The 21,745-nt window shown below is 46.0% G+C and overlaps 1 long non-coding RNA gene across 1 annotated transcript in view; it reads right to left on the bottom strand.

Moving 5' to 3' along the window:
* Nucleotides 1-255: 255 nt before the first annotated feature.
* LOC146049885 (uncharacterized) overlaps nt 256-21,745 on the bottom strand; it is a 46,607-nt gene continuing 25,117 nt past the window's right edge. The window contains exons 2-4 of the long non-coding RNA XR_014466225.1: nt 8,321-8,533; nt 4,850-5,067; nt 256-1,615 (exon numbers count right to left, since the gene is read on the bottom strand). This is a non-coding gene — a long non-coding RNA (uncharacterized LOC146049885). The remainder of the gene's footprint in view (nt 1,616-4,849; nt 5,068-8,320; nt 8,534-21,745) is intronic.

Raw genomic sequence — 21,745 nt, forward strand, 5'->3', positions numbered from 1 at the left:
CTTGGTAAAGTGCTGGGAAATGGTGCTGATATATCAATGTAAATGTATCTATCTCTCATTCCTTTTCCCCCAAAAAAATGTAACAGTGTAATGTGGGCTAGGTGAAATGAGGGAGATTGTTAGACTAATGAGGGAGAGAGGGAGATTGCTGCTATGTCAGGGAGTCTCCTGCAGAATGCAGGAGGGTAGGCAACTATGATACACATAGGAATTACTACAGTGGTTTGTGTTTTTTATTACATTGTGTACGTGAATTAGTGTGACGTGTGATACAAATATCTCTTTTTATAATTAGTGAAGGTGAATTTTCCATGTCAGTTCTCTGGTATTAGATATAATCAGCAGATAGGATAAAGGAAGTCATTATAAACAGGCCCAGGGTGTTTTCAGCTGACGTTTCAGGATATTAAGGTTCATTACTGTATATGTGATGTTCTGGATAAACCTGACAGTCCTCCCAGACTGCTCTCTGCAGAGACTGCTCAGACAGATGGAATGTGCTGAGTTCCGTGACAGGTAGGTGGAGGTGCTGCAATCTGTCCAGAATCCAGTGACTCACCTGCGGAATCCAATGACTCACCTGCAGGCTCCAGGATTCACCTGGGAGACAGCGCCTCCTAGCGGTCATAAAGAACATCTCTTTACTTAAGGACAGATTGGTTATCCTATACATCTCAGGAAATATGTTTTTTTTTAACCCAAGTCTATTGAAGCAGAAGCCTGGCTTGTAATTAGGAGCTAATAATGCATTAGGCATTGTAGAGCAGGGTCACCAATATCTGTGTCAACCCGAAAACATTGACATGCACAAAGTTGGCACCAAGGAAAAGATCTATGCGGAAAAGGTTGACATGTAACAAGTCTTCAAATCGATGTTCTGAGCCATTAGAACACTGTCAAGACTGAAACGTACAGATATTGGTCTGGTGGGACTTTCCCATCAGTCCGGCTATGTCCAAGTCCTTCAGCCATACAAGTAACTTATGAAGAGCACAGATGCCAGTATCGATGAATTAGAGGACCTCTAGAAGACCGGTGGTTTCAAAGGAACAAACCAAGGCAACAGAAACTCGTTCATCAGACCTCAAGGTTGAAGGTGGTTCAGGACAGGTAGGCGTGAAGATGTCTGGTAAAGAACTCTCTGTGCAAAATTGGATAATACTAAGATCACATTTCTATAGAGAGAGTCTACATGTTATAGATTCAATGTGAAATGTGTGAATATGAATACAATGGTTTGCGATATTTGCTAATGTCTTTATACAGGACTGGAACATGTCTGTAGGCACAAAGATAGTTTGGTGGTGGTGGAAGGTGTGTGACGATTTCCCTTATAATGCCCTCTCCTTTAATGACATAATCTTCAAAGACCTACAACCCATACCAACAGAAATTACCGAAAGACCAGAGCCGGATCATTCTAAGCTGAGTTTGTTTTCCATACTGCGTTGCTGAAGGTGGCTACGCTTCTTGCATAGGTGACTGAAGGTCTCCATGGACCTTTATTGTAGAGTTATAGATGGACACCAGACCTCCAGAGTGGGCAATGGAGCTTGGTGAATCCTATGGCACTGGTTAATGTGGTCCTGGGAGTCCAACCCCTTCTGTTGGCTTCCTGTGGGAAAAAAACATAATCAGCCACAGCTCCCTTCAGTCAACATCATTGGCCAGCAATTGTATAATCATGGGGAAAAATAAGTCGCCTTGTGGTAAATAATCTTTTTTGTGTTTACGAAACCACAGAACGCCTGGAAGATCAATGTAATATCCCTGATATGTTCATGTCGGCGGATCCTGAGATGTCAGATGAGCGAGGGTTCAGAGATCACAGCGATTCCTTTACAGTCTTGTAAGATATTACATTTTGTAAGATCCTGAGCGCCTGTGACAAAAGCCCTTTCCCTTCTCCTGCGCCAGCATCGCGTCCATGGCTGCAGCACAATTACTGTACATGACAGCTGCTTCTTGTCCTAGTAACATGTTACTAAGCGTGATGGAACACAGTAAGCCATGTCCTTGTTTCCACTACCAAGAAATCGTTTGACATTGTACAGCTCCCCCGGGGGGGGGGGGGGGGGCAGAGAGAATGCGGAGAAGAGAGGAAGTAATGTCTGCCGTAGGGCTGGACATCGGAAGCCCATCATCAAATCTTTTGATGCTATAGTAACTGATCAGCCCAGTGCTTGAGTGCAAGCATGCGCCAAGAATGCGCGGGGGGTGGGTCATATTATTTATTGATCGAGCATATACAAATAATTGACTCTCTGGTGAACATTCATAATTATCTGGTCAGCTAATGACACAACTGTTCCCCAACAACTTCTGGCCTATGAGCTTATTAACTGGGAAAAGATAAATTTCACCTCAGTGCAACAATGGTCTATCTCTGGTCTAGTAGAACTAGTCATGAACCAAGTTCTACCAGAGATTACAGATGGTTACCAGAATCAAGTGACGATATTGGCAGACGCGTCAGCAGATAATAAGGAAGATGATCTGACAAGTGGCTACATGTAACAAGTCTTCAAATCGATGTTCTGAGCCATTAGAACACTGTCAAGACTCAAACGTACAGATATTGGTCTGGTGGGACTTTCCCATCAGTCCGGCTATGTCCAAGTCCTTCAGCCACAGGGCCATCTTTTCGTATGGGCTTAATGGGCACTTGCCCAGGGGACCCAGGTGTATAAGGGTGCTGAGAGCTGAGGATCCCCTTTTTCCAGAGATACCAGAATTTTGAAAATCGGCCCTGGGGAACTGGAGACATCCAACTTCAAAGCAGCAGTCCACATCCGACCTGTTAATTGCAATTCCCAGTCATATTTCTCAAGTTCTCTCTGACTTAAGGCCCCCATACACTAGCCGATTTTGGTCAGATTTCAGCCAGATCAGTCGGATCTGGCCAAAATCGGACCAAAATCGGCTAGTTTTGATGTCCCCTCAGATCCGATGCGCGGTCCCGTGCGCATCAGATCTGCGTCGGGTGGTCAGACCTGCTGCACGTCCGACCACCCGACTTGGGACCTAGTGGGGCGGCGCGGCGGTAGAGGGAGCAGGGGGGGCTGGGGACGCTGCGGGGGACACAGGCGGCATAGAGCCGGGCAGGGGGAGCCGGCGGGAGCTGTCAGTACGGAAGGAAAAAAAAAAAAGCCCATACAATGAATGGGCAGCCTGTGATTGGCTGAGCTCTCTCTCAGCCAGTCAGCAATTGGCTGAGAGAGCGCTCAGCAGCCAATCACAGGCTGCCCATTCATTGTATGGGCTTTTTTTTTTTCTTCGGTACAGACAGCTCCCGGCTCCCCCTGCCCGGCTCAGCTGTAAGTAATTGCCGCATCTGTGTCCCCCGCAGCGTCCGTCCCCCCAGCCGCCTCAATGTCCCCCTGCCCCCTGCTCCCTTCACATTGCAGCTCCCCTGGAGTTGCAAATGATACATCGAATGCGATGTATCATTTGCAAAACTTGGCACATCAAGTGCCAAATCGTGTGTCCGCCCCCCGGGGAGCTGCAGGGGGGAATCAGGTCCGACTTGTCCTTAGGACAAGTCGGACTAATGTATGGGGGCCTTTAGGGGCAGATTTATTAAGCTTGGAGAAGAGATAAACTGGAGATAAAGCGGATAAAAGGTAAAAGGAGATAAAGCACCAGCCAATCAGCTGTGTTTGAAAAAGACAGTTGGAAGCTGATTGGCTGGTGCTTTATCTCCTTTTACCTTTTCTCCACTTTATCTCCAGTTTATCTCTTCTCCAAGCTTAATAAATCTGCCCCTTAGAGTTTTCCTGAGAGCTGGGACTCTCCCCTTTCTGTCGACACTAGCGGCTTGTCTCTATTATGCCCAAAACCAAAGATATCAGCCTTCCAGCAGCCGGTCCCTGCTCCAGCTCCAAACGTCTGGTGTACAGGTTTAGATTTTTATCAATGGATTGCTCTGGCTCCTGATCTCTGATCCCCAAGTCCTCAGCACCTCCTGAAAGTTGGGACTCTAGGTTTTTATACTATTGAAGGCTAAGAAATCTATTTCCAGATAATGGCGATATCTGCAGTCAAACAAGCTGCACTTCCACCGGAAAATGACGAATATTAAGCCCACTCCATTATCCAACCCTCCCCTGTGCATAAAACACCCCCTACCTCCCTGAAAGTCATTTACAAGGGACCCTTCATTCAGCTCAGTGCCCCCTTCCACACGTTAGTGTTCTCCCTCCCACCACCTGTGCAGTAAACGAGTAATTAGCAGAAGTTACTGCTCCAGGTCCTACATGTTGAATGGAAGATAGAGCACCCCCTGCCACCCGTGGGACATCAAAGCTGCTGCTGATAGCACCCCTCCCCCCCCCACACCCCTAGGAGGGGAGAATGGGTAAGGGCCCCAGTGCTTTGTTTTACCCAGGGGCCAACACTGCTGTTAAGATGGCCCTGTTCAGCCATACAAGTGACTTATGAAGAGCACAGATGCCAGTATCGATGAATTAGAGGACCTCTAGAAGACCGGTGGTTAAAAGGAACAAACCAAGGCAACAGAAACTCGTTCATCAGACCTCAAGGTTGAAGGTGGTTCAGGACAGGTAGGCGTGAAGATGTCTGGTAAAGAACTCTCTGTGCATAATTGGATAATACTAAGATCACATTTCTATAGAAAGAGTCTACATGTTATAGATTCAATGTGAAATGTGTGACTATGAATTCAATGGTTTGCGATATTTGCTAATGTCTTTCTACAGGACTGGGACATGTCTGTAGGCAGAAGGATAGTTTGGTGGTGGTGGAAGGTGTGTGACGATTTCCCTTATAATGCCCTCTCCTTTAATGACATCATCTTCAAAGACCTACAACCCATACCAACAGAAATTACCGAAAGACCAGAGCCGGATCATTCTAAGCTGAGTTTGTTTTCCATACTGCGTTGCTGAAGGTGGCTACGCTTCTTGCATAGGTGACTGAAGGTCTCCATGGACCTTTATTGTAGAGTTATAGATGGACACCAGACCTCCAGAGTGGGCAATGGAGCTTGGTGAATCCTATGGCACTGGTTAATGTGGTCCTGGGAGTCCAACCCCTTCTGTTGGCTTCCTGTGGGAAAAAAACATAATCAGCCACAGCTCCCTTCAGTCAACATCATTGGCCAGCAATTGTATAATCATGGGGAAAAATAAGTCGCCTTGTGGTAAATAATCTTTTTTGTGTTTACGAAACCACAGAACGCCTGGAAGATCAATGTAATATCCCTGATATGTTCATGTCGGCGGATCCTGAGATGTCAGATGAGCGAGGGTTCAGAGATCACAGCGATTCCTTTACAGTCTTGTAAGATATTACATTTTGTAAGATCCTGAGCGCCTGTGACAAAAGCCCTTTCCCTTCTCCTGCGCCAGCATCGCGTCCATGGCTGCAGCACAATTACTGTACATGACAGCTGCTTCTTGTCCTAGTAACATGTTACTAAGCGTGATGGAACACAGTAAGCTATGTCCTTGTTTCCACTACCAAGAAATCGTTTGACATTGTACAGCTCCCCCGGGGGGGGGGGGGGGGGGGGGGGGGGGGCAGGGGGCAGAGAGAATGCGGAGAAGAGAGGAAGTAATGTCTGCCGTAGGGCTGGACATCGGAAGCCCATCATCAAATCTTTTGATGCTATAGTAACTGATCAGCCCAGTGCTTGAGTGCAAGCATGCGCCAAGAATGCGCGGGGGGTGGGTCATATTATTTATTGATCGAGCATATACAAATAATTGACTCTCTGGTGAACATTCATAATTATCTGGTCAGCTAATGACACAACTGTTCCCCAACAACTTCTGGCCTATGAGCTTATTAACTGGGAAAAGATAAATTTCACCTCAGTGCAACAATGGTCTATCTCTGGTCTAGTAGAACTAGTCATGAACCAAGTTCTACCAGAGATTACAGATGGTTACCAGAATCAAGTGACGATATTGGCAGACGCGTCAGCAGATAATAAGGAAGATGATCTGACAAGTGGCTACATGTAACAAGTCTTCAAATCGATGTTCTGAGCCATTAGAACACTGTCAAGACTCAAACGTACAGATATTGGTCTGGTGGGACTTTCCCATCAGTCCGGCTATGTCCAAGTCCTTCAGCCACAGGGCCATCTTTTCGTATGGGCTTAATGGGCACTTGCCCAGGGGACCCAGGTGTATAAGGGTGCTGAGAGCTGAGGATCCCCTTTTTCCAGAGATACCAGAATTTTGAAAATCGGCCCTGGGGAACTGGAGACATCCAACTTCAAAGCAGCAGTCCACATCCGACCTGTTAATTGCAATTCCCAGTCATATTTCTCAAGTTCTCTCTGACTTAAGGCCCCCATACACTAGCCGATTTTGGTCAGATTTCAGCCAGATCAGCCGGATCTGGCCAAAATCGGACCAAAATCGGCTAGTTTTGATGTCCCCTCAGATCCGATGCGCGGTCCCGTGCGCATCAGATCTGCGTCGGGTGGTCGGACCTGCTGCACGTCCGACCACCCGACTTGGGACCTAGTGGGGCGGCGCGGCGGTAGAGGGAGCAGGGGGGGCTGGGGACGCTGCGGGGGACACAGGCGGCATAGAGCCGGGCAGGGGGAGCCGGCGGGAGCTGTCAGTACGGAAAGGAAAAAAAAAAAAGCCCATACAATGAATGGGCAGCCTGTGATTGGCTGAGCTCTCTCTCAGCCAGTCAGCAATTAGCTGAGAGAGCGCTCAGCAGCCAATCACAGGCTGCCCATTCATTGTATGGGCTTTTTTTTTTTCTTCGGTACAGACAGCTCCCGGCTCCCCCTGCCCGGCTCAGCTGTAAGTAATTGCCGCATCTGTGTCCCCCGCAGCGTCCGTCCCCCCAGCCGCCTCAATGTCCCCCTGCCCCCTGCTCCCTTCACATTGCAGCTCCCCTGGAGTTGCAAATGATACATCGAATGCGATGTATCATTTGCAAAACTTGGCACATCAAGTGCCAAATCGTGTGTCCGCCCCCCGGGGAGCTGCAGGGGGGAATCAGGTCCGACTTGTCCTTAGGACAAGTCGGACTAATGTATGGGGGCCTTTAGGGGCAGATTTATTAAGCTTGGAGAAGAGATAAACTGGAGATAAAGCGGATAAAAGGTAAAAGGAGATAAAGCACCAGCCAATCAGCTGTGTTTGAAAAAGACAGTTGGAAGCTGATTGGCTGGTGCTTTATCTCCTTTTACCTTTTCTCCACTTTATCTCCAGTTTATCTCTTCTCCAAGCTTAATAAATCTGCCCCTTAGAGTTTTCCTGAGAGCTGGGACTCTCCCCTTTCTGTCGACACTAGCGGCTTGTCTCTATTATGCCCAAAACCAAAGATATCAGCCTTCCAGCAGCCGGTCCCTGCTCCAGCTCCAAACGTCTGGTGTACAGGTTTAGATTTTTATCAATGGATTGCTCTGGCTCCTGATCTCTGATCCCCAAGTCCTCAGCACCTCCTGAAAGTTGGGACTCTAGGTTTTTATACTATTGAAGGCTAAGAAATCTATTTCCAGATAATGGCGATATCTGCAGTCAAACAAGCTGCACTTCCACCGGAAAATGACGAATATTAAGCCCACTCCATTATCCAACCCTCCCCTGTGCATAAAACACCCCCTACCTCCCTGAAAGTCATTTACAAGGGACCCTTCATTCAGCTCAGTGCCCCCTTCCACACGTTAGTGTTCTCCCTCCCACCACCTGTGCAGTAAACGAGTAATTAGCAGAAGTTACTGCTCCAGGTCCTACATGTTGAATGGAAGATAGAGCACCCCCTGCCACCCGTGGGACATCAAAGCTGCTGCTGATAGCACCCCTCCCCCCCCACACCCCTAGGAGGGGAGAATGGGTAAGGGCCCCAGTGCTTTGTTTTACCCAGGGGCCAACACTGCTGTTAAGATGGCCCTGTTCAGCCATACAAGTGACTTATGAAGAGCACAGATGCCAGTATCGATGAATTAGAGGACCTCTAGAAGACCGGTGGTTTCAAAGGAACAAACCAAGGCAACAGAAACTCGTTCATCAGACCTCAAGGTTGAAGGTGGTTCAGGACAGGTAGGCGTGAAGATGTCTGGTAAAGAACTCTCTGTGCATAATTGGATAATACTAAGATCACATTTCTATAGAAAGAGTCTACATGTTATAGATTCAATGTGAAATGTGTGACTATGAATTCAATGGTTTGCGATATTTGCTAATGTCTTTCTACAGGACTGGGACATGTCTGTAGGCACAAGGATAGTTTGGTGGTGGTGGAAGGTGTGTGACGATTTCCCTTATAATGCCCTCTCCTTTAATGACATCATCTTCAAAGACCTACAACCCATACCAACAGAAATTACCGAAAGACCAGAGCCGGATCATTCTAAGCTGAGTTTGTTTTCCATACTGCGTTGCTGAAGGTGGCTTCTTGCATAGGTGACTGAAGGTCTCCATGGACCTTTATTGTAGAGTTATAGATGGACACCAGACCTCCAGAGTGGGCAATGGAGCTTGGTGAATCCTGTGGCACTGGGTAATGTGGTCCTGGAAGTCCAACCCCTTCTGTTGGCTTCCTGTGTGAAGAAAACATAATCAGCCCCAGCTCCCTTCAGTCAACATCATTGGCCAGCAATTGTATAATCGAGGGAAAAACAACAGTCGCCTTGTGGTAAATAATCTTTTTTGTGTTTACGAAACCACAGAACGCCTGGAAGATAAATGTAATATCCCTGATATGTTCATGTTGGTGGATCCTGAGATGTCAGATGAGCGAGGGTTCAGAGATCACAGTGATTCCTTTACAGTCTTGTAAGATATTACATTTTGTAAGATGCTGAGCGCCTGTGACAAAAGCCCTTTCCCTTCTCCTGCGCCAGCATCGCGTCCATGGCTGCAGCACGCCGGCAGCACAATTACTGTACATGACAGCTGCTTCTTGTCCTAGTAACATGTTACTAAGCGTGATGGAACACAGTAAGCCATGTCCTAGTTTCCACTACCAAGAAATCGTTTGACATTGTACAGCTCCCCTGGGGGGGGGGGGGGGGGCAGAGAGAATGCGGAGAAGAGAGGAAGTAATGTCTGCCGTAGGGCTGGACGTCGGAAGCCCATCAGCAAATCATTGGATGCTATAGTAACTGATCAGCCCAGTGCTTGAGTGCAAGCATGCGCCAAGAATGCGCGGGGGGTGGGTCATATTATTTATTGATCCAGCATATACAAATAATTGAGCGCAGTTTAGTGATTAAGGGGCAGACTCTCTAAGCTTCAAAAGTGATAAAATGGAGAGTGATAAACAGGAAGCCAATCAGCTCCTACCTGTCATGTCACAGACTGTGTTTGAATAATGTCAGGCGGGAGCTGATTGGCTGGCTGTTTATCACTCTCATTTTTATCACTTTTGAAGCTTAGAGAATCTCTCCCACTGTGTTTGATAATCAAATCTGAGCTTTGTGGCGTTACTGAATAAGATCCAAAATGTCTGTATAAGAAAAAATTGACGGGATAGAGGGTGGGGTCAATTGAGGATTTTAATATTATCCAGATTGGGGTTACTTTATAGAGGCATGCTCATTTCAGAGAAGCCTATTGTCAGCACATAAGCTGCAGATGGTGCCTTAAGCACAGTTGTATCTACAGCAACCTAATGTGGCATCCGAGGGTAGTGCCCATAAGCAGGTGTGATTGGCAGGATGATAAGATAGCTGCAGCAGTGCACCCCATTCTGCACACAGATGTAACAGGGGGACTCTCTCCGGAGAGCAGTCACACAATAGTTAAGAAGCCGGAGTAATACAGACTGTTCTGCAGAGATCTGTGCTGGGGATTAAAGCGTTCTGGACAATTTGCGCAGAGACTGTGAAAGCTGTAAAATCTCCTGGTGACATTTTGTAGTGTGAAACATGAAAGAGTAAAGTCAGGAAAGGAGGAACTGCACATATAATATATCCAGATCTTCCCACAGTACAGTATACAGTAGTATGTAGATTGAGTGGGTTTTGCATTTGACTTTTCAACTACAAAGAGAAATGAAGCAGCGTAAAAAAGTGACAGGTAATACTGCTGACAGTTCCCCAAATACCCTGCTTAGTCTACCACTAACTGCATGTACTACACAGGGATCACATGCTATTACTAACTGCATGTACTACACAGGGATCACGTGCTACCACTAACTGCATGTACTACACAGGGATCACGTGCTATTACTAACTGCATGTTATACACAGGGATCACATGCTACCACTAACTGCATGTTCTACACCGGGATCACATGCTATTACTAACTGCATGTACTACACAGGGATCACGTGCTACCACTAACTGCATGTACTACACAGGGATCACATGCTATTACTAACTGCATGTACTACACAGGGATCACATGCTACCACTAACTGCATGTACTACACAGGGATCACGTACTATTACTAACTGCGTGTTATACACGGGGATCACATGCTACCACTAACTGCATGTTCTACACAGGGATCACATGCTATTACTAACTGCATGTACTACACAGGGATCACATGCTATTACTAACTGCATGTACTACACATGGATCACGTGCTATTACTAACTGCATGTTCTACACAGGGATCACATGCTATTACTAACTGCATGTACTACACAGGGATCACGTGCTTTTACTAACTGCATGTTATACACAGGGATCACATGCTACCACTAACTGCATGTTCTACACAGGGATCACATGCTATTACTAACTGCATGCTATGCACAGGGTTCACGTGCTAAGACTAACTGCATGTTCTACACAGTGATCACGTGCTACCACTAACTGCATATTCTACACAGGGATCATATACTATTACTAACTGCATGCTATACACCGGGATCATGTGCTAAGACTAAGTGCATGTTCTACACGGGGATCACATGCTATTACTAACTGCATGTTATACACAGGGATCATGTGCTACCACTATCTGCATGTTCTACACAAGGATCCCATGTTACAACTTACTGCATGTTATACACAGGGATCATGTGCTACCACTAACTGCATGTTATACATGGGGATCCCATCCTACCACTAACTGCATGTTATACACAGGGATCATATTCTACCACTAACTGCATGTTATACACAGGGATCATATTCTACCATTAACTGCATGCTATACACGGGGATCACATGCTACCACTAACTGCATTATACACACGGGGATCATGTGCTACCACTAACTGCATTATACAGGCGGGGATCATGTGCTACCACTTACTGCATGTTACACACGGGGATCCCATGCTACCACTAATTGCCTGTTATTCTACACCACCTCTCTGGGCACCCTCATCAGCTCCTATGGTTTTCATTACCACCTTTATGCTGATGATACTCTAATCTATCTCTCCTCCCCCGACCTATCCCCATCACTCCTGTCCAAGGTCTCCGAATGCCTCACGGCCATCTCAGCCTGGATGACCCAACGCTTCCTGAAACTAAACATGGCTAAAACTGAACTTCTAATCTTCCATCCCCCGAACATCCTCTCTTCTCCCACTATCTCCATCAGCATTGGTGAAACCGAGATCACCTCCACCGACCAAACGCGCTGCCTCGGTGTCATCATTGACTCCTCCCTCTCTTTTACCCCCCACATTCGTGCTCTCTCACAGTCTTGCCGCTTTCACCTACGCAACATCTCACGCATCAGACCATTCCTCTCCACTGACGCGACCAAAATTCTCATTCACTCTCGTCATCTCGCGCCTTGACTATTGCAACATCCTTCTCTCTGGGCTACCTCTCACCCGCCTCGCACCTCTCCACCTCTACTGCCACTCTACCTCCGCCTCCCCCCTCTGTCTATGTCTTCACTGGCTCCCCATTCCTTTCAGAGTTCTCTTTAAACTCCTCACCACCACCTACAAGGCTCTCTCCTCCTCCACCGCTCCTTACCTCTCTTCACTGATCTCTATCCACACTCCCTCCCGTCCTCTTCGCTCCATCGCTGACCGCCGACTGACCTCTCATCTAATCACCTCCTCCCACTCCCGTGTCCAAGACTTCTCTCGCGCTGCCCCCCTGCACTGGAACAACCTCCCGCCACCCATCAGGCTTTCTGATTCCCTTACCTCCTTCAAGCGCTCCCTCAAAACCCACTTTTTTCGACTAGCCTATCCCTCCTCCTAACCTCTTTTGATCCTCCTATCCTGCCTCCGTTCCCCTCCGTTCCTACTTATCCTGTTGTTTTTCGTTCGTCCACCCACCTATTTTTAGTATGTTAACTCTTATGAGTAGGGCCCTCCTTCCTCACGTACTCACCCTACCTCTTTACCTCACCTGTGCTCCTGTCCTGTTCTTCCCTTCCTCTACTTCATCTTCAGTCTCCTCGACAATTTTGACACCTACTTCTGAACTGATGCTGATTTTAGTTCTACCAGCTATACCCCTATTTATACTGTATTTTTCAACACACCTTGTACGTTACCTTGTATTAGTTTTTTGTTTTCTATGTACGGCGCTGCGGACACTTTGCGGCGCCTTATTAATAAACGTACTACTACTACAATTCTCAAGGTCACATGCTACCACTTACTGCATGTTATACATGGGGGTCACATGCTAACCTTAACTGCATGTTAAACATGGGGGTCAAATGCTACCACTAACTGCATGTTGTACACATGGATCTACCACAAACTGTCCACACATCTAATATGCACGGATCACATGATTCCACTAACTGTCCACATCTTATAAATATATACAGAGATCATATGCTTCCACTAACTACTACAGGGCAGATGTACTAAGCCTTGGAAAGATAAAATCGACATAAATAGACTCCTTTCATATTTCAACACACAAAAATACGGACACACATCTCAAGTACAAAGCAGAAGTATGCAGCATGTAATACATAAGTGTATAAATAGACTGTGTGCACAGAGGGTAATTGTTTATTGGACAGAGATACAAGACCGCTTTCTGTAATATATGGCCGGCCCCGCTGACATAACAACAGTGCACACAGGAAGGTCTTCCAATGAGCGTTTCATCCTCAAACACAATAAATATTTCAGAATCCCAACAGCATCCCCGGGGGATGTTGGGAAAATATAAAAAAAAAATCTTTTTTTTTTTATCTATCGTGTTTTTTCCCCGGTTTCTAACATATTTAAAAAAGCTGCAGCTTAGCGGCTGTGAAATGTTATTCCCACTGCAAAATCTCTTCTTTAGATGTCAGGCTTGTAGTGACCCCGCTGAGCTGCGGCTGTGTACGGTTAATGCGTCCTTTCAATCACAGCGCACAGCGTACCAGCCACGTTCTCCCAGAGTGCTGAGCAAGAGAGCAGTCAGGCTGCTAAACCTGTCAGTAAAGAAAAAAAGAACTGAGACCTAGGGGGAAATTTACTAAAAATCGTATCTATTTTTTTTGGTGTATACGTATTTTTGGCATTTACTATGCCAAAAAAACTTATTTTCATATTCTTAATGATGGGACATTCGTATTTGTATTTACAAATATGAATGTCTACACCATCGATAGAATACGACAGGAATCACCATTCAAAAGAACGGTGGTTCCTGATTTACTCAGCAGCCGTATTGATAATACGGCTGCTAATTGGCGTGAAACAGCCACGAAAATACGGCAGGAAAATACACCTTATTTTCCTGTCGTATTTGCTTTAAGCCTGCACGGATCAGTCAGATCCGTGCAGGCTTTAGTGTAAAAAAAAAATAGAAAAATAAATAAATAAAAAACAGCGTGGGGTCCCCCCCACAGCTGTAACCAGCACTAGACTGAAAGGCTAAAAATCAGGGAACCCGACAAATAGGGGTTCCCCGATTTTTAACAACCAGCCCCAGGCTCCAGGTCCGGTTCCCAAAATACGAGGGACAAAATGACTAGGGGTCCCCCATATTTTAAGAACCAGCCCCAGGCCAAACCAGCCAGCAGGGTAATGCCACAGCCAGAGGGAGACTTTTTATACAAGTCCAAAGCATTAACCCCCTGACAGGACTTACCTGACCAGGCTGAAGCCTGGTGCTGTCCCCGGTGACCCTGGGGGGTGGTCACGGGGCTGATAAAATGGTGTAAAAAAAACTATTGTTTAAAACTGTGGAACTATGAGTCCCAGCAAGCCTCCCCCGCAAGCTGGGACTTGGAGTTCCACAGTTAAAAAAATAGTTAAATAAACACACTGACACACAATAAAAATAAAACTTTAATACATACAGTACATTACACACATACTGATATTTACCTATCTTGATCCCATAGGTAGGTCCCAGGGTCTTGATCCGGTGCCTTGTCCTGGTCCGGATCTATGTCGGCATTCTTCACCATGTCGATCTCCATGTCGGCGGCGTCGTCCGGTCCAGGGTCCGAAGAAATCCATGGTGGACCTGTGGAAGGAAATCCTACTCACCCAGGTCCTCCATGGAAGTTCTTCAGTCTTGATCCGCCATAGTCCAGGGCTTCTTCGTATACGTATTCGTAAGAAAATACGATTTTTTTTCACTAATTTTTTTTAGTAAATTTCCCCCTTAATATGCTGATGCCTTCTTCTTCTTCATCATCATCATCATCATCATAGAATGTATTTGCACCAGTTCCATCCAACAGTCAGCGTTGCACACTAATGCCCCTTTGTGCCCATATCTGCCTCATTGGCAAAGAGATCCCCAGTGGCATCATGTTGGGCACAAATAAATGATTCGAAAAATTCTTTCTCTTTCCGTATCTTTCCCAAATATAGCGCTACAAAAATTGGGGGCCCATGTTGGAAGGTGTCAACACTGACACAAAGAAAAACTCATGTCGGCCATTTCATGCAATCAACATATTTAGGTTGACATTTTGCTTGTGTCGATCTTTTGCCAATGTGGACCTAGTAGATGCCAACATTTTGTCGGTGTATACCTAATGCATCTCAGCCTTTTGTCAATGTCGGCCTAGTGTGTGTCAACACGTTGGTGTCGACATATTGAGGTCTACAATATGTCTAATATTCCGTGGAACAGTCTGTAAAAGTTCTCTAGTCTCTAGCGTGAAGAGTTTCAAGAGTAGCCTTAGGGTACAGAGCAGAATGTCATTATTACTGTCGACACATTCAAAAGTCTACATTTTTAGAACGTTGACAAAGGAAATGCCAACATTATCAATACTCTATTTTACCATTACGAATAGTGTTTTGGGTTAGAAGTAGAATCAGACTAAAAGCAGTGTCAACATTTCCAACAATGTTGACATAACATCAGCGTTGACATGGTCAACGATGACATTATAAACAAGTAGACATGTTCAATTTCGACATTACAGCCATGTTGACTTTATTGTGTCAAAATAATGAATGATGATGGGAAAAATTGGCAACATATTACACACCCGTCCATAAACACTAAATTTACTGTCAATATAATAAAGTCTTCACCTTTGTATATTGATGTTTATAGTAACAGGTAAAATATTCCTGTGGTTCCTATGGCATTCCTTCTCAGCAAAGGTTACACAGCCGGTGAGACGCGTACACATTGCCATTTTGCTGAAGGGCGCAGCGATTTGTAGTTACGCCTTGGTTCTTTTTCTTTTTGATTGTTTTTATTGTCGCTTGTTCCTATAGCAACAATCAAGGAACAGAATCAATCTGTCAGCTCCCTGGTATAAAGTTCTAATTCGTGATCAAGTTTGGAGATCAGTTAAGGATCGGCGGTTGTCTTGCCGTTGGGCACGGTGCCCTCCTATCATATGCTGGGGGCCGTACGGTGGACGCCACATCTAATATTTATATGCAAAAGAAAAGTTAACACGGGCCATGCGCCATTAGGATATGTCTGAAGTGACACCATGTATTCCTTTGCTAATTACAAGCAATTCCCATGGCCTTTAAATAATTCATTAATGTTAACGTCATGACATTTCTCACCGCATGTAATTAGTGCAAGTTGTCAACTAGAGAGAGATCAGACATTGAGGAACACACCCAAAATGCTCCGCCGTCTCTTGTTCGGGATTCTCGCTGACAGGTGACAAGGTGCCACCATATCAGTGGTTGCGCCATGGAAATTAGGCCCCCGCCGCCCAGGTCATTCTTGCTAATTCTGGCAGACAATAAACTAAGATATGTAAAGAAATTTAGAATTTAGCTTTGTTCCCACTTCAGGATCTCCCACGATTTTCATTTTGTAGATAAGTTCTTGCATTCACAAACATATCTATCTGGCAGATGGGAAATTCATGAGGTGTTCTAAAGGAAAAGGGCACAGAAACATTTTATTCAGATCACACTGTTCTTGGCACAGAATACACCTTAAATATGTAATTTGTGTATGCAATCAGTGTCCAGCAGCGGCTTTCCGGACACCGAAAGGGGCCCATGCTTAATAGGAATATGCCTTTGCCACCGGGGATGTGGCCAGCCAATAGAGACCATGTCATTGACCCAATAACTGCTTAACAATGTATAATATGAGTACACAGTCTAGAACCTGACATTAAAGAAAGCAGTGAGGCCCAGCAGGAATTTCCCCTGTTCTATGGTTGGCCATTCCAACCCCGTGTGTAATGCAGGGAGGCAACCCTCCCGGATAGCTGTGCTGCTCCCATGACTCCTCCCCTCAGAGGCAGGTGCAGAGATTGCGTCATTTTAGCCCCACCCACTGCAGTGCAATGCCTCAAATAACGGCATTGCCCGATGGGGGCCGTGGCTAAAATGATGCATTTGCTCTGACCACACCCCAAGCTGTCGCTCTGATCATGCTCCACTCCTGTGACTCCGTCCCCACCCTGTCCCTTTTCACTCCCGGAGGTAGCCCCGCCCCCTGCCTTACTGAGCTGGCTGCCATTTCCAGGAGAGGATAGCCAGAAAGTAGACAAGTATGATGTAATGATACCTTTGGGTTCATGATCATTGGAGCAGAGATTGGACTTGAGGTAGTGGAGAGGAGCTCTTGGACTTGTCAATGCATTAAAGAATGGAGAAAGCCCCATCATGGTCACCACACCATCGCCATCTTTTGGGTTTTAGTTTTGGCAAAACTCACCACAGGTATTTTGGTTTTGGGTGTGGATTTCTTAAAAATTGATAAACAGCTACAATCGCGTAAATTGGACCTGTGTACAGCAACCCGGGTCCGGCACGGGTAGAACTGTTTGCCCGGATCGTGTTACTTGTGATGTCCAAAAGGGGTATAAACAGGGTCAGCGCCACCACTAGGCAAGTATAGCCACTGGAGGGCGGTAGTGAGCTGCAGGCCAGCAGCAGCAGGAAAGCTACCGCAGAGGAGAGCCAGAGGAAGGAGAAGTTGCAGCATCGATCTGCCAAGCAAGCACTCACAGACTGTGACAGTCACAGCTATTCGGTGAGTGATCCCTCCCCCCTCTCACCCGCCGGAGCCCGCCCGTGTAAAACTTGCTGCCTCTGCCTGTCCCCATCCCTGGCTGGGCCTGGTCGTCAGCAGCCTGGACAGCGGCAGTTTTCGATGGCCGGCGGCTGCCCCAGCACCCCCCAGCCCCCTCCCCCCCCTGGCTGGACAGCGCCTGCAGCCCCCCTCCCCTGTAGCGGCCGCAACCCCCCCTGGAGCCCGGCCATGGAGCTAGCCTAGCGGCAATCCGCTCCCCCCTCCCCCAGCTGAACAGCGCCAGCAGTCCCCTCCCCCCATATTGCGGTGATCCGCGGGTAGTGCTGCTGCGACCATCCCGTGAGCCAGGCGATCAGTGCCCATTGGGGGTGGGGGGTCGCCTTGGGTGCTAACAGGGCTTGCACTTGCCCTGGGTATAAGTAAAGAGTAACCATTTAAACAGGCACCTGTTAGTCATGTGGATGGAAATAAGGGTGCACACAAAATTCTAGGAAGTTGTAATTATTGTCTCCTAATTCTTAATGCATCATACATACATACATACATACATACATACATACATACTGTACATAAATGTATCGTCACTCCTTAAACAAAATGATAATGACCATCATCTCTGCTATATGGGCCACAAATGAGTATAGGATGTAAATGATAGGTCAAAGGCCAATTATACTGTGCATACAGGAAATGAATGCGAGCAGACCTGTGTTTTAAATAAATGGCAATCTCAGACCAGTAATTTGTGACCAGATTGCACCATCTGTCAAATGGAGGTAATCATTTCATACAAGTGTAGAAATGTATGTTGGTCGGGGACAGTGGAGGATCCAGAGGAGGGGCTGCCACACAGTTTAAAATATTAATTGGGAAGCCACACCCACTGCCACCAACTGCCATTCAACACTGACTCACTGGCAGCTGCAGCCCCTCCTAGAGCCACCACTGGTCCGGAATCTTTAAAACATGGCCCAAAGAAGGAAGGGTCAAAAGTTTTCCACCCGGAGAGTAGCTGACCTACACTGTATAGTACAGGGGAAACGGTCATCTGTCAGACCACACTTAGGTCGACAGTCATTAGGTCGACCCCGGAAGGTCGACTGGCCCCAAGGTCAACAGGGTTAAAGGTTGACATGGGTCAAGGTCGACATGGGACAAGGTCGACAGTCATTTCACTGTTTTTGAGCCGACATCTGCCGACAGGCGGTATTTCATGCCCTACCATCCACTAGGGCGTGGTGGGAGAATAAAATAGTGTGCCGAGCGTAGCGAGGCACCGTACCCGAAGCGAGCGATGCGAGGGGCTGCGGTTCAACTGCAACTGTGTCCATGTCGACTGTGTCGACATTCGGCTAAAAAAAACAGTCAAAAACTCATGTTGACCTAATGACTGTCGACCTTGGCCCATGTCGACCTTAAGTCATGTCGACCTTGACCCATGTCGACATTTAACCCTGTCGACCTTGGGGCCAGTCGACCTTCCGGAGTCGACCTAATGACTGTAGACCTAAGTCTGGTCTGACAGATGTACCGATTCCATAGTACAGTACTAGTTACTTACCAGCCTGTCAACATAACAGTAATGTTGGTGCCGGAACAGAACAGCACTCCATTAGGTGTCATCTAGTGGCTGCTAACATTTTAATCCCCCAAAGAGGTGAGGAGCAGCGATAGCCTTTAATATACAGGATTAGGAGCATACAATTACCAGTCTCAGGTAACTCACATAAATACAGTATCTGCAAATGCAGAGATACACGGTTAGTGTATATACAGAGCACATGTTATAGTGTTGACAGGTACAATGTTGGTATAACGACCATGTCAGCAATCTCATGTCAACACAACATGTGATTTTAGGCTCAACAGCAGCTTGTGCTTTAAATCATTACAATTATTATATTTTAAATGTGAATGCAGCTCCTGTTTATTGCCCCTGTATGTTGTGACAATATATGTTTGCTGGGGGAACACTGTAATAACTGCGCATGGCGCTAGGAATGGTTTCCAGGTTTCCGCCAGCTGACATCCCCTCTAGTGTTGTCTTTATCTAGGAAACATAACAGCAAATACAACATGTCCTCCGTTTTCAGCCTGTGGGTTTCTGTGACGGCTTTATCTCCCGGCTGCCATCCCTTGTCTGCTCCGTAACAGGAAGGATCTCACACCTCAGACGTAATGAAGATACAGATAGTCAGATGTTACCATGTAATGCTTGTCTGCAGATTACAGGTATGGCTGCTCTGTAGCAGTCCCGCTGTGTGAGGATAAGATGTCACAGCGGAATTCCAGGCTTTATCTGCTCAAACTGAGAAATACTGCGAATGAACCGCGCTCACTGTATATCATGATTTCCAGAATAGAGGAAACTTGTTCTACATTAGCTCATATAGGGACAGATTCACTAAGCTTCAAAATGTGATAACATGGATAGTGATAAACAGCCAGCCAATCAGCTCCTACCTGTCATGTTACAGTCTGTGTTTGAAAAATGTCAGGTACAGTAGGATCTGAATGGTTGGTTGTTTGTCACTCTCCATTTTGGCCCATAATCAGATAATATCTACTCACAAACACAGCCAGAGACCTGTAACCAGTAACTAATCTCCATATACCAGCCAATAATCAGATAAAACCCACTAACCCAACCAGAGACCTGTAACCAGTAACTACCCTCCTTATACCAGCCAATAATCAGATACTAACTATCCACTAACCCAACCAGAGACCTGTAACCAGTAACTAACCTCCTTATACCTCCACTAACCCAACCAGAGACCTGTAACCAGTAACTACCCTCCTTATACCAGCCAATAATCAGATACTAACTATCCACTAACCCAACCAGAGACTTGTAACCAGTAACTACCCTCTTTATACCAGCCAATAATCAGATACAATCCACTAACCCAACCAGAGACCTGTAACTACCCTTCTTATACCAGCCAATAATCAGATACTAACTATCCACTAACCCAACCAGAGACCTGTAACCAGTAACTAGCCTCTTATACCAGCTAATAATCAGATATTTACTAACCACTAACCCAGCCAGAGACCGGTAACCAGTAACTACCCTCCTTATATCAGCCAATAATCAGATACTAACTACCCACTAACCCAACCAGAGACCTGTAACCAGTAACTACCCTCCTTATACCAGCCAATAATCAGATACTAACTATCCACTAACCCAACCAGAGACTTGTAACCAGTAACTACCCTCTTTATACCAGCCAATAATCAGATACAATCCACTAACCCAACCAGAGACCTGTAACCTGTAACTACCCTTCTTATACCAGCCAATAATCAGATACTAACTATCCACTAACCCAACCAGAGACCTGTAACCAGTAACTAGCCTCTTATACCAGCTAATAATCAGATATTTACTAACCACTAACCCAGCCAGAGACCTGTAACCAGTAACTACCCTCCTTATATCAGCCAATAATCAGATACTAACTACCCACTAACCCAACCAGAGACCTGTAACCAGTAACTACCCTCCTTATACCAGCCAATAATAAGATACTATCAATTAACCCAGCCAGAGACCTGTAACTACCCTTCTTATACCAGCCAATAATCAGATACTAACTATCCACTAACCCAACCAGAGACTTGTAACCAGTAACTACCCTCTTTATACCAGCCAATAATCAGATACAATCCACTAACCCAACCAGAGACCTGTAACTACCCTTCTTATACCAGCCAATAATCAGATACTAACTATCCACTAACCCAACCAGAGACCTGTAACCAGTAACTAGCCTCTTATACCAGCTAATAATCAGATATTTACTAACCACTAACCCAGCCAGAGACCGGTAACCAGTAACTACCCTCCTTATATCAGCCAATAATCAGATACTAACTACCCACTAACCCAACCAGAGACCTGTAACCAGTAACTACCCTCCTTATACCAGCCAATAATCAGATACTAACTATCCACTAACCCAACCAGAGACTTGTAACCAGTAACTACCCTCTTTATACCAGCCAATAATCAGATACAATCCACTAACCCAACCAGAGACCTGTAACCTGTAACTACCCTTCTTATACCAGCCAATAATCAGATACTAACTATCCACTAACCCAACCAGAGACCTGTAACCAGTAACTAGCCTCTTATACCAGCTAATAATCAGATATTTACTAACCACTAACCCAGCCAGAGACCTGTAACCAGTAACTACCCTCCTTATATCAGCCAATAATCAGATACTAACTACCCACTAACCCAACCAGAGACCTGTAACCAGTAACTACCCTCCTTATACCAGCCAATAATAAGATACTATCAATTAACCCAGCCAGAGACCTGTAACCAGTAACTAGCCTCCTTATACCAGCCAATAATCAGATACTTACTATCAATTAATCCAGCCAGAGACCTGTAACCAGTAACTAACATCCTTATACTAGCCAA

Source organism: Crinia signifera, chromosome 12 (genome assembly GCF_055691185.1).
Source record: "Crinia signifera chromosome 12, ASM5569118v1, whole genome shotgun sequence".
Taxonomy (NCBI): domain Eukaryota; kingdom Metazoa; phylum Chordata; class Amphibia; order Anura; family Myobatrachidae; genus Crinia; species Crinia signifera.